This window comes from Larus michahellis, chromosome Z, assembly GCF_964199755.1.
Source record: "Larus michahellis chromosome Z, bLarMic1.1, whole genome shotgun sequence".
Taxonomy (NCBI): Eukaryota; Metazoa; Chordata; class Aves; order Charadriiformes; family Laridae; genus Larus; species Larus michahellis.
Genome location: NC_133930.1, coordinates 30,669,117 through 30,682,584, shown reverse-complemented (window position 1 = coordinate 30,682,584; position 13,468 = coordinate 30,669,117).

The window sequence follows — 13,468 nt, the reverse complement described above, 5'->3', positions numbered from 1 at the left end:
TCTCCAGGGCAGAACCACGGCCCTGCCCCTGCCCCCAGGGAGGGAGGACCGGCGCCCACCTCCCTGCAGGGATCTGGCACGCGTTGGACCAGTGTCCTCAAGAAGGGTCCTCAGGCTTTTCTGCGGTTCCTTTGCCCAGGGTTGGTCTTCGGTCTGCCAGCGGCTGTGGACGCCATCCAGAGATGCCTCAGCACAGGCATCTCCACCCTGTGAGTACAAGACGTGCGCAGTGGGGACACGGAGACGAGAGGTGACAGTGGGTCAGGGCGAGCAGGGGGAGGCTGGCGGTGCTCCCCACCAGCAGACCCTGTCTCCTCCAAAATTCCTGCTCCTTGGCTTGGAAGAGAAGGTCCCCTCGTGCAGGGCTCTGCCCTTGGCCACTGCTAAGCTCAGAACTCCCTCTTTTTCAGGCAAGAGATCGTCACCTCGAGCAAGAAGGGGATCTTTGCAATCTTCGTGATGATCATAGGTGCTCTCGGTGAGTCTTTGTCTGCTGCCAGCGGAGGCACAGAGGCAGGGAGTGTGAGCTTAAGTTCACAGGGAGATAGTGGGGAGAGGAGCTAGTGGGGCCTTTCCAGCCTCCCATGTCTGCAGCTCAGGGAGCTCCCAAGATGCTCCCTACGCGCAGAGCGGGGAGGGGAAATGGGGCGTAGCTGTGGGGCGGCCAGCGTGCCCGGGAAGCAGGGCTGTGCAGAGCCCCGAGGCCCAGGGAGAGAGAGGCTCCCTTCTTGGAGCCGCAACCTCTCTCTGCACCCTTGCCCCGTGTCCTCAGCCAGCCTCTTGCCACCGTGCTGGGGGAGGAGACCGCGGGACTCCAAGCATTGTCAGAAACCCTCCTAAAACAACTCTCTCTTGCTCATGTGAATTACAGTTGGTTCCTGCTGCGGGATCCTGCAGCTCATGTGGATGCAGGGGGCAGAGGATGTGGCACAGGTCAGTGACTGCTGCTGTGGGACAGGAAAGGCCCACGGAGGAGCCCTGCTGGCGGTGGGTGGGGAAATGGCCCAGCGCTCCGGTTCCAGGCAGTGACCCAGAGAACCAGCAGCAGCTTCTGCTGTGCCTTCCTAGAGCCACCGGCTCTGGAAAGCCCCGGCAGCTCGGGGACTCAAAGGGAGAGCCTTTCTCTTTCAGGTGCCGCTGGGGCAGGCATCAGCCAACCTGTGGTCCCTACGGTAAGAGCCCTCTCCTCTCTCCTCACCTGCAGCACCTTTGGCGGGCTAGCGGCAGATGAGCCCGTGCTATTTGCCTTCCCTTGCACTGTGCCCAGGGCTCATGCCTTTCGCTCCTGCCTGGGCCTTTGGCTCAACCCGGAGGGGGAGGGAAGCGCTTACAAACCAGGGAAAGAAAAGGGGGCTCGAGCGCCCCTCTCTCTGCTCTCCCTGAGCTTGGAGGCTCTGGGAGGGGCTGGGCAGCGCTCTGACGAGATCTGCTTTCCTGGTGACTGCAGGGAACAATCCCCAGCAATGGAACTCCTGAGGAAGGAGATCAGGCGCCTGGCTGCAGAGATTGATGCTAGCAAGGAGGTGATGCTGCACTTTGGGAAAGAGGGCTGGGACGGGCAAGGCCCTTCCTGGGCCACTTGGTGGGCTTTTCCTGCTCACCCCACACAGCCATCCCCTGCCAGGGGCTGCTGGTCGAGCTTCTCCGCTCTAAAGCCCCTTGCCCTGGCCAAGGGACCTGTGGTCATTTCCCCTGCTCCCATGTGTCTTTCCAGGAAGTTCGGCTAATGAGAGAGGCAATGTCTGCAAGCACGCAGATGTCTGACTGGGCTCTGAAAGAGGCAGGTACGGATGGACGCAGGCAGGCAGGGCTCTCATCGCACTGAACTCCTGCTCAGTGCTCCCAAAAGGAGGCTGCGCTGCAGACTCTGCTCGACAAAGCGTAGGGAGATTGAACGAAACCACGGCGCCCAAGAGCGTGACTGTGGCAGAGCTGGGCCCAGCCCTGCCGTCGGACCCCTCGCTGGTGCCCCTGGCAGCATTTCTGCCCTCTCCCTCTCCGCTGAGCTTTGCTGGGGAACAAAAGCGAGCGGACGGGCTGTCCACGCAGCGCGGCCTCGGCTTGGGTCTGCAGCTCTTCCCCAGGGGGCTTGCTGTCTCCCAGCACCCGCAGACCTTCTCTTTGTGCAGCCGGGAGGGGCGTGGGGCACGGGGATCCCCTCCTTCTCCTGGGGCACCTCCAAGCGTGCGCTGCTGGCTGTGGGGCTGGCAGGCAGCCTTAGTAGTTGCCTGCAACCACCAGGTGCTCTGAGCCTGGGCCTTTTGCAGTCACCTGCGCTCTTCTCCCTTCAGGGGCTGCCATGGACCTGCAGAGATCGTCCAGCAGCTCTGCAGGACTCTGCAGGGTGTTTTGGTTCCTGTGTGCTCCAGCCCCCCAGGACACCTTTGTGCAGGTACAGGAGCAGAAACCGTCATTGCTGCTTCTCTTGCCTCTTTGAAGGTGTGGGGCAAGTCCTGGGGCATCTCCCCTCAGGCCAATGGCGTTGCCCAAGGCCCCGGCACCGGGGCGGTGCCAGGCACCTGAGGTCTCCCACAGGGCTTGGCTCCCTAGAAAACAGCAGTTGCCCTCAGAAAGGGGCTGCGCTGAGCTGAGCTTCCTGCCCACCCTCCCTGGTCCCTGCTGGGTGAAGATACTTCTCCTTCGGGACGCCATTTCCCTGCCACAGCTCTGATTGTCCCTCTCCCACGGGGGCAGTGGAGGGGGTGGGAGGCTGCAGAGCTGCTGGCTGCAGAGCTCCTGTCCGCCTCCCAACACGCCATTCGTTTCGAGCACAAGCACAGCCCACAGGGGCAGTGCCGCCTGTGCTCCTGGCTCCACGGGAGCACACGGGCTCTACTACATCGTCGTGTTCCCATCACACCCTCACATTCTGTGCTCTTGCTTTCAGCCGGATGCTTTGCCGGGATACTGCTGGCCTTTCCAAGGGTCTTGGAGCGAGGTGCTGATCCGGTTGCCCACACAAATAACACCAATAGCCATAACCATACAGCACACCGCAAAGATGGCCTCTGCGCTGGGGACTGTCAGCAGTGCCCCCCGAGATTTCACTGTCTCTGTAAGTCTCTGCCGGGCACTGGGGGTTGGGACCTGGCCGCGGGCAAAAGCTCTAACGGGGACTTGCTGCTCTCTGCGCATCTGCCGAGATTCTGCCGTTCCCTGAGGGGACATTTCAAGGGACGTGCCGGGTGGTATCACCCCTCCTAAGGCTCCCTCAGCACCTTTTGGCCCAGCACCTCCGGGCCCCTGAGCAACACACAAGGAGGACACTCAGCCCCACCGCATCCTGCGCCAGACCGCACTGGAGCCACAGGAGTGGGGTGCAGATGACGGGCGCGGGTCTGGCATGAGTGTTTCCTGGTGCTCGGGTCACGACTGACTTCCTCCCCTGTGCTTTATCTCCAAGGGACTGGATGAGGAAGGCGAGCAAGAAACTCTGCTGGGGACATTCACCTACACTTTGCAGAAAGGGCCAAATCAGACCTTCCCTCTGCAGGTACAGTGTGTGCGTCTGGGCAAGAGGCCAGGGCAGCAACGCCGGTTGGCCAGCAAGCCGCTTGCAGAAGAAGTGCAGACGGTCCCTGCTGGGACAGGGGCCTGACCGTGGCTGAGAGAACCATTGGTGGGATGCGGGGGAAGAGTGGCATCCGTCAGGGAGGCAAAAGCAGAAGGAAGAGCAGATCAGCCCCATGTCTGTGTTGGACCCTGCAGCTCCCCAGCTGCAGCCGCCGGGCAGGCGGTGGCAGGGCGGATGCCCAGCACCTTGCCCTGGCAGCAGGACTTTCCCTGGGCCCTGCTTCCCCGGCACCAGCGAGCCGCAGGTTTCCACGGCTGCCCGCCACCTCCCCGAGGCCGGGCGTTTGCTCTGCAGGGGCACAGGGGTCCTTTGCCGCCTGCGTGGGAGGAGGGGAGGGGAGAAGGGCCCGGGGCAGAGGCCGGGCGGTCAGAGGAAGACGCACAGAGCCTGCTCTCACTCTTTACACCCCGGAGTAACGCTGCTTTTTGCCACGGTTTCTTTGCAGAATGGGATTCCCAGAGGCTTTCGGTTTCTGAAACTTGGCATACGGAGCAACTGGGGAAAACCAGGATACACCTGCATTTATCGAGTGCAAGTGCATGGGAAGATCGTGGGAAGGAAGGCCGTCGGCCAGACACCTGTGTAGACCTTCTTCCCTCAATAAAAATTAAAGCAGAAAACTGAGAAACAGAGCAGAGGGATGCGGCCGTTAGTCTGGTGCAGAGCAATGTCGTTTCAGAGGCCCCCTCAAAGGTGCCAACTTCTGCCTTTCGCAGGCTGAGGCCTTCCTCAGGCTTTCCACTTTCTCTCCACCAAGGAGATGTTTCCTAACCGAGCAAAAGGAGACGACGCTCCCGTAGCCTTTCCTTGCCTAAGGTCCTTGGTGAAATCCTTTGGCACGAGGGCCGTCCCTGCGTCTCACCCCAGGCAGGAGTCGTCGGAGCCTGGCAGCGTTGGGGGTCAGGATCCCCAGAGCTCATGAGCTCCGCCCCCATTCCCTTCAGGGGACACCGTGCATCTGGGGACTGGGTCTAGTGGGGGCCCACATGGGGTGCAGCCATGGCTGGGACCTGCATCCAATAAAGGACGGAGATTCTCCTTAGCCCTCCTTTTGTTGCTAATATATTTAGACAAACGTTTTCTATTGCTTTTTACCTCAGTAGCCAGATGAAGTTCTAGCTGGGCTTTGTCCCTTCTAATTTTCTCCCTTCATAACCTCACGATGTTCTTGTAGTCTTCTTGAGTCACCTGCCCCTTCTTCCGAAGCTTGGAAACTCCCCTTTTTTTCCTGAGTTTCAGCCAAAGCTCTCTATTCAGCCAGGCTGGTTTTCTTCCCTGACGGCTTGTCTTTCGGCACATGGGGACAGCCTGCTCTTGTGCCTTCAAGATTTCCTTCTTGAAGAATAGACAGCCTTCCTGGACTCCTTTGCTCTTCAGGACTGCCTCCCAAGGGACACTTTATAGGGAGGTTAACAGTGAGTAGATTGATAGTTCAGAAAAGAAGCACCTAACATGGTACTTCCATATTGGTGTAAATTTGAAACACAAGAAAATAAAGCAGTATGTTTTGTACAGAGTTTTAGTGCAGGTACTTTCTTTTTGGTTTAGTCTGTTATAATTTCATTGGTTTGAATCAATTGTTCAACTGTCTATATAGTTGTGTTTTGGAATAAGTAGTAAATGATGCTAGCTCTAAAGCACATAAAACGAACACTTCAGAATTTGGGGAAAGTTTTATGTAGCAGTCTGTCAAAATGTTTAAAGTCATTAACATGTAAGGGAGGAATACTGTAAAAGTTTTTGGTATTTTTGTAAGAAAAAAAGTTGCATACTAGTGCAAATTGGTTAAACTACAGCCACATGCATCCCCACATGAATACTGACCCTTGCTGTGTGATCCTCAGAGGAACACCTGAGTAAGATGGCCCCATATATTTGTGACTTACAGTTGCAAACTCTAGGGAAGCACAAAGGAATGACATTGGGTCAGTAGAAAATTCAGAAAGATGTATGAAAATACATATCTTTACAAAAGAGAATGGACCACAGTTTGTCTTGAACTAGGATATCCTCCAGATAAGTCATCTACCCAAAGCCTAAGTTTAAAAGTCAGTTTCCCCAAAATGTAAGTGGATGATCCTGGAGAATCCATGTAATTCCCAGTCTGAAGTACTAAATCATCTTGATTTTCCTCCGTTCTGTAATAAGCTTTTGAATCATGCCTTCTAAAAGGGACTTAGCTGCATAGCTTTGAAAGTTCCTGGAAAAATTGCGTTCTTATTAAAGATATCAAAAGATATCAAAAGGATAGGGATCAGAGGTACAGTCTTTGTGTAGTTGACAGTCACAAATTATTCCTGATATTCTGTGCATTGTTATAGGTTGAAATAATGTGTAACTGAAAATGTTTGGGGGCTATATATGCATGTATCTTACAGGTTGGTACATAGGCCTTCATCAGCAACTCATTCAGTTATTACAGACTGTAGTATGCTTCTGGGATGATACAAAAAGAGTAAGTCATACCAGCCAGCATTCCTCCTGCAGTTCTGGTTCATATTTCTTAAGGTCCTTGAATCAGAGCAGTCTAATTCCACCCAAAAGTATTAATGGAGAGAGGGTCATAACTGTTCTAAAAAACTGTCCTTGAAAAGATGTAAAGTGCTTTGAAATGAGGTAAAACCCACCTCTCTCTACAAGTACATGAGCTTGTCTTAACACTGTACTTCTGTATCATTTTTATAACAAAGCTTGAGAATGGTAGGAGATACAAAGTGCTGTGACTTACCACTGGCTCTCACATTCTCTGCCAAGAAAGTTGTTACTGGGGTCTGGGTGTAGGGAGCCAGTGCTGGTGGTGGTGAGAAGTAGACGTCCAACCAGCTAGGAAAATAGCACTGGCCTGTAAAGAGGCAGCCTCAGTTGTTTAGACAGCGTTCTGGGCTCCAGAGCAGGATCGCTTAATAGAGGGGAGGGAACACAGGCCCATCAACACTACTGACTTTGGCAGCAGATTCTCCTTATGCTTTGGTTGGTGGTCTACCAAGACTTTATGTATTTGACAGGCCAGGGTGTCTGGAAATGTTAGAAGAGAGCAGTAGATCTGCACATGTGGACATGTCAGCTCTGTTCTGCTTGCAAAGCTCAATTATACAGAAGAAATTCAATTTAGTGTAACCAGAATGTCTGTCCTACAGGTAGACTGCCCTCCATATCAATACAAATAGAAATGCACATCACATACTTCTCAATGTAGAAAGTAGAAAATGTCAGGTTTCAACCTACTTGTATACCTGTGCCAACCATGCCTAAACAATAATACTAGGTGCACCTCTGTAGTATATTTAGGCAGAGGTTACTATATACAAGTCACTCCTGGCATCTGGAATATTTATTGAACCAGGTTTTTCATGCAGGCTCATGGCTGCCATAGAACAACATTGTTCAGCTGCTTTGAGTCTGGCTGCCACAGACCTTTCTTTGTGTCTGCGCTATCAGCAGCACGGAGTACTGGTTCAGGGAGCTGCTGTAGCTGGATACTACCTTTTCTGGAGAGTTAACTTTCACCTGAATTATCTCCCTGAATAAGCTTCCCATGAACTGCTGGTTCAAGAAAGGCGACAGAGGTGTGCTGAGGAGGTTAGGGAGAGGATGTGACTTAGTGGCATAAACTGCTGTGGAAAAATACCCGAGTCTGAATAACTGAGATCAAAGCAATTGAAAGGCTACTTTACACTTGCATGCAAGTACCGTCCCTGAAGTTCAGTGTGCCTTGTGGTTTTCCTGTGTAGACATAACTGCAGGCTATGTTTCACAGTATGAAGCATTGGATGGCTACACTAGTTAAAGATATTCCTCCCCTCTGCCATGGTCTCTTGCCCTCCTAGTCTTTCCGGCAGAGCTATTTCTGCACCTGTGTTACAAACGCAGTTGTGGAACCGATCAGCTCTAAAGTGAAGAAGGAACATGAACAAGTCAACCTAGTATTCATCCTGATCTTTTCATACTGTGAAGCCGTTCCCTAAAGGTAACTCCTCCCAGTGTGGTTCTCGCATTCTCCCTTCCTCTTGACTTATCCTTTGTCGAGGATACAGCTAAAGCATACATTCCCATTGGCAGTCTTTGGAAGAGTGCTCTTCAGAGAGGTTTAATTAGAATGTGTATTTCCTTGATTTAGATTATGATCTCAAATCAAAATGAGGGGTGACCTCATTGCAGTGTACAACTTCCTCAAGGCAGGCGGCAGAGCAGGAGGTGCTGATCTCCTCTCTTTGGTGACCAGCCGACAGGACATGAGGAAATGGAATGAAGCTCCATCAGGGGAAGTTCAGAGTGGACATTACGAAAAGGTTCTTCACCAAGAGGCTGGTCGGTGACTGGAACAGGCTCCCCAGAGAAGTGGTCATGGCACCAAGCCTGTCAGAGTTCAAGGAGCATCTGGATGTTGCTCTCAGTCATATGGTTTAGTTTTAGGTACTCCTGCGAGGAGCAGGGATTTGGATTTGATGATCCCTATGGGTCTCTTCCAACTTGAGATATTCTATGATTCTACAAAATATTTCAAGTTCTGAAAATAAAACAGAAAAACAGCAATCAAGGCTTGGAGCTATGACAAAGATTATGTTCAGCATTTAGAAGAAGGATTGGGTTTACATTCAAATCTGATTTGAAATTACCTTTTGGTCGTAATGTAAACTCTTCAATTTTCTTTCCAGCTTTTTTGAAAACTCTGCAAAGCTTTTCTCTGTTCTTTCTTGAATTCAAAAAGATGAGCTTTCTGATGAGTTGATTTGATCATGGTTCTTTTCTTAACACGGCTGGAAGTAGATTCTTCACTTGCATCGCCTCATCAAAAATCAAATTTTTCTTCTTTATGTAAACTCAGGGCAATGTCCCTTCATTTTATTGTCAGGCCCTTCTTTTCCAAAGGATCTACATGCTAATGACTGGTAATCTACTGCATGAATCTGTTGAATTGTTGAATTCACAACAGCCATGCATGGGAGGAGTGGTGCTAAGAGGCCATGCAATTTCCAAAACTGCAGTTATGTAGACAAGACAAGGATCTTAACACTTGCCAACCTCAGAGCTTCATAGAGGCCACACAGGAAGAGCTTTGGTCAGGTTTACCTGCCAGGAGACCAGGATGATCCAATTTTATCTGCTCTATATAGTTAATTGAAAAGTGAACAAGAATGTATATCATTAGTAGTTAAATTGGGGTGGATTAAAATAAATAATCCTAATAAGATTAATTATTACTTTTTTTTCCTGAAACATGACCAAATAGCATTGGTCCTCTTGTTTACATGCAGTCCATTTGGAGGCGGAGGAGAGAAATGAAAATATAATCTGCAAGATCACAGAAACACAGAATGATAGGGGTTGGAAGGAACCTTTGGAGATCATCTAGTCCAACCCCCCTGCCAAAGCAGGTTCACCTAGAGCAGGTTGCACAGGAATGCATCCAGACGACTTTTGAGTATCTCCAGAGAAGGAGACCCCACCACCTCTCTGGGCAGCCTGTTCCAGTGCTCTGTCACCCTCAAAGTAAAGAAGTTTTTCCTCACATTGAGATGGAATTTCCTGTGTTCCAGTTTGTGCCTGCTGCTCCTTGTCCTGTTGCCGGGCGCCACTGAAAAGTCTGGCTCCATCCTCTTGACACCCGCCCTTTAGATATTGATAAGCATTGATAAGATCCCCTCTCAGTCTTCTCTTCTCCAGGTTTATCAGACCCAGGTCTCTCAGCCTTTCCTCATAAGAGAGGTGCTCCAGTCCCTTGATCATCTTGGTAGCCCTCCACTGGACTCTCTTCAGTAGCTCCCTGTCCTCCTTGAAGTGGGGAGCCCAGAACTGGACACAGTACTCCAGATGCGGCCTCACCAGGACAAGGTAGAGGGGGAGGATGACCTCCCTCCACCTGCTGGCCACCCTCCTTTTTGATGCACCCCAGGAGACCGTTTGCCTTCTTGGCCACAAGGGCACATTGCTGCCTCATGGTCATCCTGTTGTCCACCAGGAGTCCCAGGTCTCTTTCCACAGAGCTGCTTTCCAGCAGGTCAGCCCCCAACCTGTACAGGTGTACCGGGTTATTCCTCCCTAGGGGCAGGACCCTACACTTGCCCTTGTTGAATTTCATTAGGTTCCTCTCCACCCAGCTCTCTAGCCTGTCCAGGTCTCACTGTACGGCAGCACAGCCATCTGGTGTACCACCCACTCCTCCCAGCTTTGTGCCATCAGCAGGCTTGCTGAGGGTACACTCTGCCCCCTCCTCCAGGTCGTTGATGAGTATGTTGAACAAGAGTGGCGACAGTTCTGACCCCTGGGGAACACCGCTAGTTACAGGCCTCCAGTTGGACTCAGATAAGTCATTGTAGAGTTGGATGTTTCCTCCTTTTACCAACTATTGGACAATGTTAGATGTTTTGAGTGGACTGGATGGCACGCATCGCACCTGCAGCTCAAATACAAGAGTAAAGCCGAGGAATCACGCCGCTATTAAATAAATACCGCAGTGTGACGCTGCCCGAAAGCTCCGAGGGTCTGCACAGCGTGGCGGCCCCTTCAGGCGTAGGCGTAGCGACATCTCCTGACCAAAAGTGTTACTGCAGGTCTTCAACTGCCACTTAAGCTGACCGCGTTGGGGGTAGCTGTGCTTCTTATGGGTAGGTATCAAGCAACTAGTGGGTGAAGTCTTGTGGAAATGTTCTGTGGTTTTGGCTGAATCCGTTAAGGATTCCTATTGAAAAAGACCAGAGTTAAGAGTAACTGCTTTTTGAGTATTATTTCACCCATGATAGCTTTAGTGAATCTTCATTTTATGAATGCAACATGTGTTCAAGTGTTGACAGATCCATGATCAGCTTTAGCTCTGACTGTTCTTTCTTATCCAGGTTAGAGTGACATGCAGCATTTTCCAGTCATGTAGTTTTATTCCTTTTTGATATCTTTTATGCTAAATGTAATATTAGGTGAATTACATGGTTATATGGTATATGCTTTGATAAACACGGATGCTTTGCAGAGATTGGATACGTAGCAGAGGAAACAGTATAAATTTGGAATTACAACACCAGTATTCTGTGTTTTTTTTCTATTATTGGTATTCCGTTGGGATTGTGGTAACACGTTATGGCATGATTATGATGCAAAGGACACTTCTGCATACATGCAAACTCTTACTTTTCAGTTCCTATGCACCCCTGAAGTTAAGTATCTTACTACTCAAGAAACTTATCTACTGCTAGTAGACCTGACCACAGTAAGTTTTTTGGAAAGTATGTTGAATCTAAGTGTAACAACTCCTTATTTTCCTGAATTTCAACACAGAATCATGGAATCACAGAATGGTTTAGGTTGGAAAGGAACCCCGCTGCCATGCGCAGTGATGTCTTCCACTGGATCAGGTTGCTCAAAGCCCCATCCAACCTTATGTTATACACTTCCAGGGATGGGGCATCCACAACTTCTCTGGGCAACCCATCCCAGTGTCTTACCACCCTCATCGTAAAAAAGTTCTTCCTTATGTCCAATCTAAACCTACCTTTTTTCAGTCTAAAACTGTTGCCCCTTGTCCTGTCACTACAGGCCCCGGTAAGAAGTCTCCCTCCACCTTTCTTCTAAGCCCCCTTTAAGTACTGAAAGGCCACAATAAGGTCTGCCTGCAGCCTTTGCTTCTCCAGGCTGAACAACTCCAACATTCTCAGCCTTTCCTCACAGGAGAGGTGTTCCAGCCCCCTGATCATCTGCGTGGTCCTCCTCTGGACTGGCTTTATCCAGTCTGTGTCTTTATTGTGCTGGGGACCCCAGGGCGGGATGCAGTACTCCAGGTGGGGTCTCACAAAAGCAGTGTAGAGGGCGACAGTCACCTCCCTCGTCCTGCTGGCCACGCTTCTTTTGATACAGCCCAGGGTACAGTTGATTTTCTAGGCTGCAAGCACAAATTGCTCACATCCAATTTTTCGTAAATCAGTATCCCCGAGTTCTCTCCTCAATCCGTTCATCCCCTGGTCTGTACTGATATTGAGGATTTCCCCAACCCAGATGTGAAGGCAAAAAAATCAAACCCAGAAAAATTATACATCCAAATCAAAAGAACATATTTGTGTTGAAAAAAAGCATGAGACATTTTCTTAAGGGAAGCAGGCTGAGAAATTTGTGAAAAATGAGGATCAAAAAATGACAGCTGGAATACAGCCTTAGCTCACATACACAATGTCCAAGATTTCTGAGATATGGACAAAAGTGTGTAGAACTACTCATGTGCAGACAAACACATCTGTATTTTTAGAAAAAGAGTTTTTTGTAATTTTTTGAGGAATCAAAGCAATGTAGCTTTCTGCGTGTGAGAAATTTGTTGCCAATTGCATCCCTTATCTAGGATATGACAGAAAAAAGTGTGTCTTGTGCAGCTGAAATTCTGTTCTGTGATGCAATGGGCAGAACTAAGGGAACATTGTGAATGGGAAGAAGGTAAATAACATACATATCTTGTCATATCCCCTCCCACCTAACAAATCTATGTCCAAACTTGTCTGCACAAAAATTCTTAAAACATTCTTCATAAATTGGTGGCTTGTCTTCCTTCTTACAAGCAATTAAATTCAGCCAAATCTCTGCCCAGTTCCTTTGGGTTTCAGAATTTGGAAGGTATTTTGGAATTCCAGAGCAAACAGTGCTGAACTCATGATAGTATTCAATGGAAAAGAAGTCTGACACTTACTGTTCCCTATTTTCAGAGAATAATTTTGTCTCCTTTACTTTCCTTCATTTGCAGGCCTTTTAGACATAATTACAGGATACTAGTTAAATAACATTTTGCTATGAAGTTGTGGATACAGGATGTAATAGAGGATGGACACTCCCATTGAAATCAAGAGAGTCTTCTTCAGTGAAGACAGCCGTGCAAAATGCTTCCACGTGCTGCTACTGGAGCTATGGAAGTTTTCCACTGCAATTGTTTGAACTCTGTATCAGTGAACCCTTTGATTTGTGCAGAAAATGTCTAGTCTAGTACATCTAGTTCAAATGAACTCTCTGCTCTGGTTAATTTATCTTCCTTTGTCTACACCCCTCCTCTCCAACACAAGTATTTTTAGTTCCATCCATCTCATCCTTCTGCTGTAACTTCCAATGACTTGCTATCATCTGTTAACAATTTGCAAGTATCTGTTTCATGTCAAGGCCTGTGAAAACAAAATCGGGAAAACAGTCGTCCTCAAAACTGACTCACTCCATCAGCAGCCAGAATGTCCTCATGTAACTGAGATAAGATACTGCTGAGAAGAATCACTGGCAAAGAGAACGTAAACCACTAATTGGCTGGTATCCTGTATATACCTGTAATGAGAGCTCTGTCTGTCATTACCGTATCTAATGACATGGAAGAGGGATTTCCTTCCCCTGGAAATACTGGCAGCTTGTTGTCCCAGGACTTCAAGGATTTCTTGAGTCAGGAAAAAGACTTTTATTAACTGCCCAGAGGTGCCACAGAGAGGCTGAATGGCTGGTTGTGGATGTATAAATGTCATGATCTGGACAGTCATTACAATTTAGTCTCATCATGTAAAGCTATTACTGGTTTGCTGTTAATACTTAGGATAGATGTTTGGTTTTTTTGAAGGTAATGGTTGGAGAACATGACAGTCTCCTGATAATTGTTTGTTGAGATAAATAATACAGAACAGGTCATGACAGAAATTTCTAAGAGATCTCTGCTTTCTGACAATGTATGAGGCCTCCAGGTGTCCAAAAAGATACTGCTGTTTTCTAAGTTTCTGTCGGTTCATGAATCTCCTGAGTGTTTTCGCATGGGCTTGGAAACACAGCTATGTAACCTCTGTTTAACTTACTATCTTTTCCTATTAGCTGCATTTTGAGGGATGTTTAAACAATCTGTGATGAGTGCTTTTTATAGGATTAAAGCAGGACTACTTCATTACAGACTATAAATTT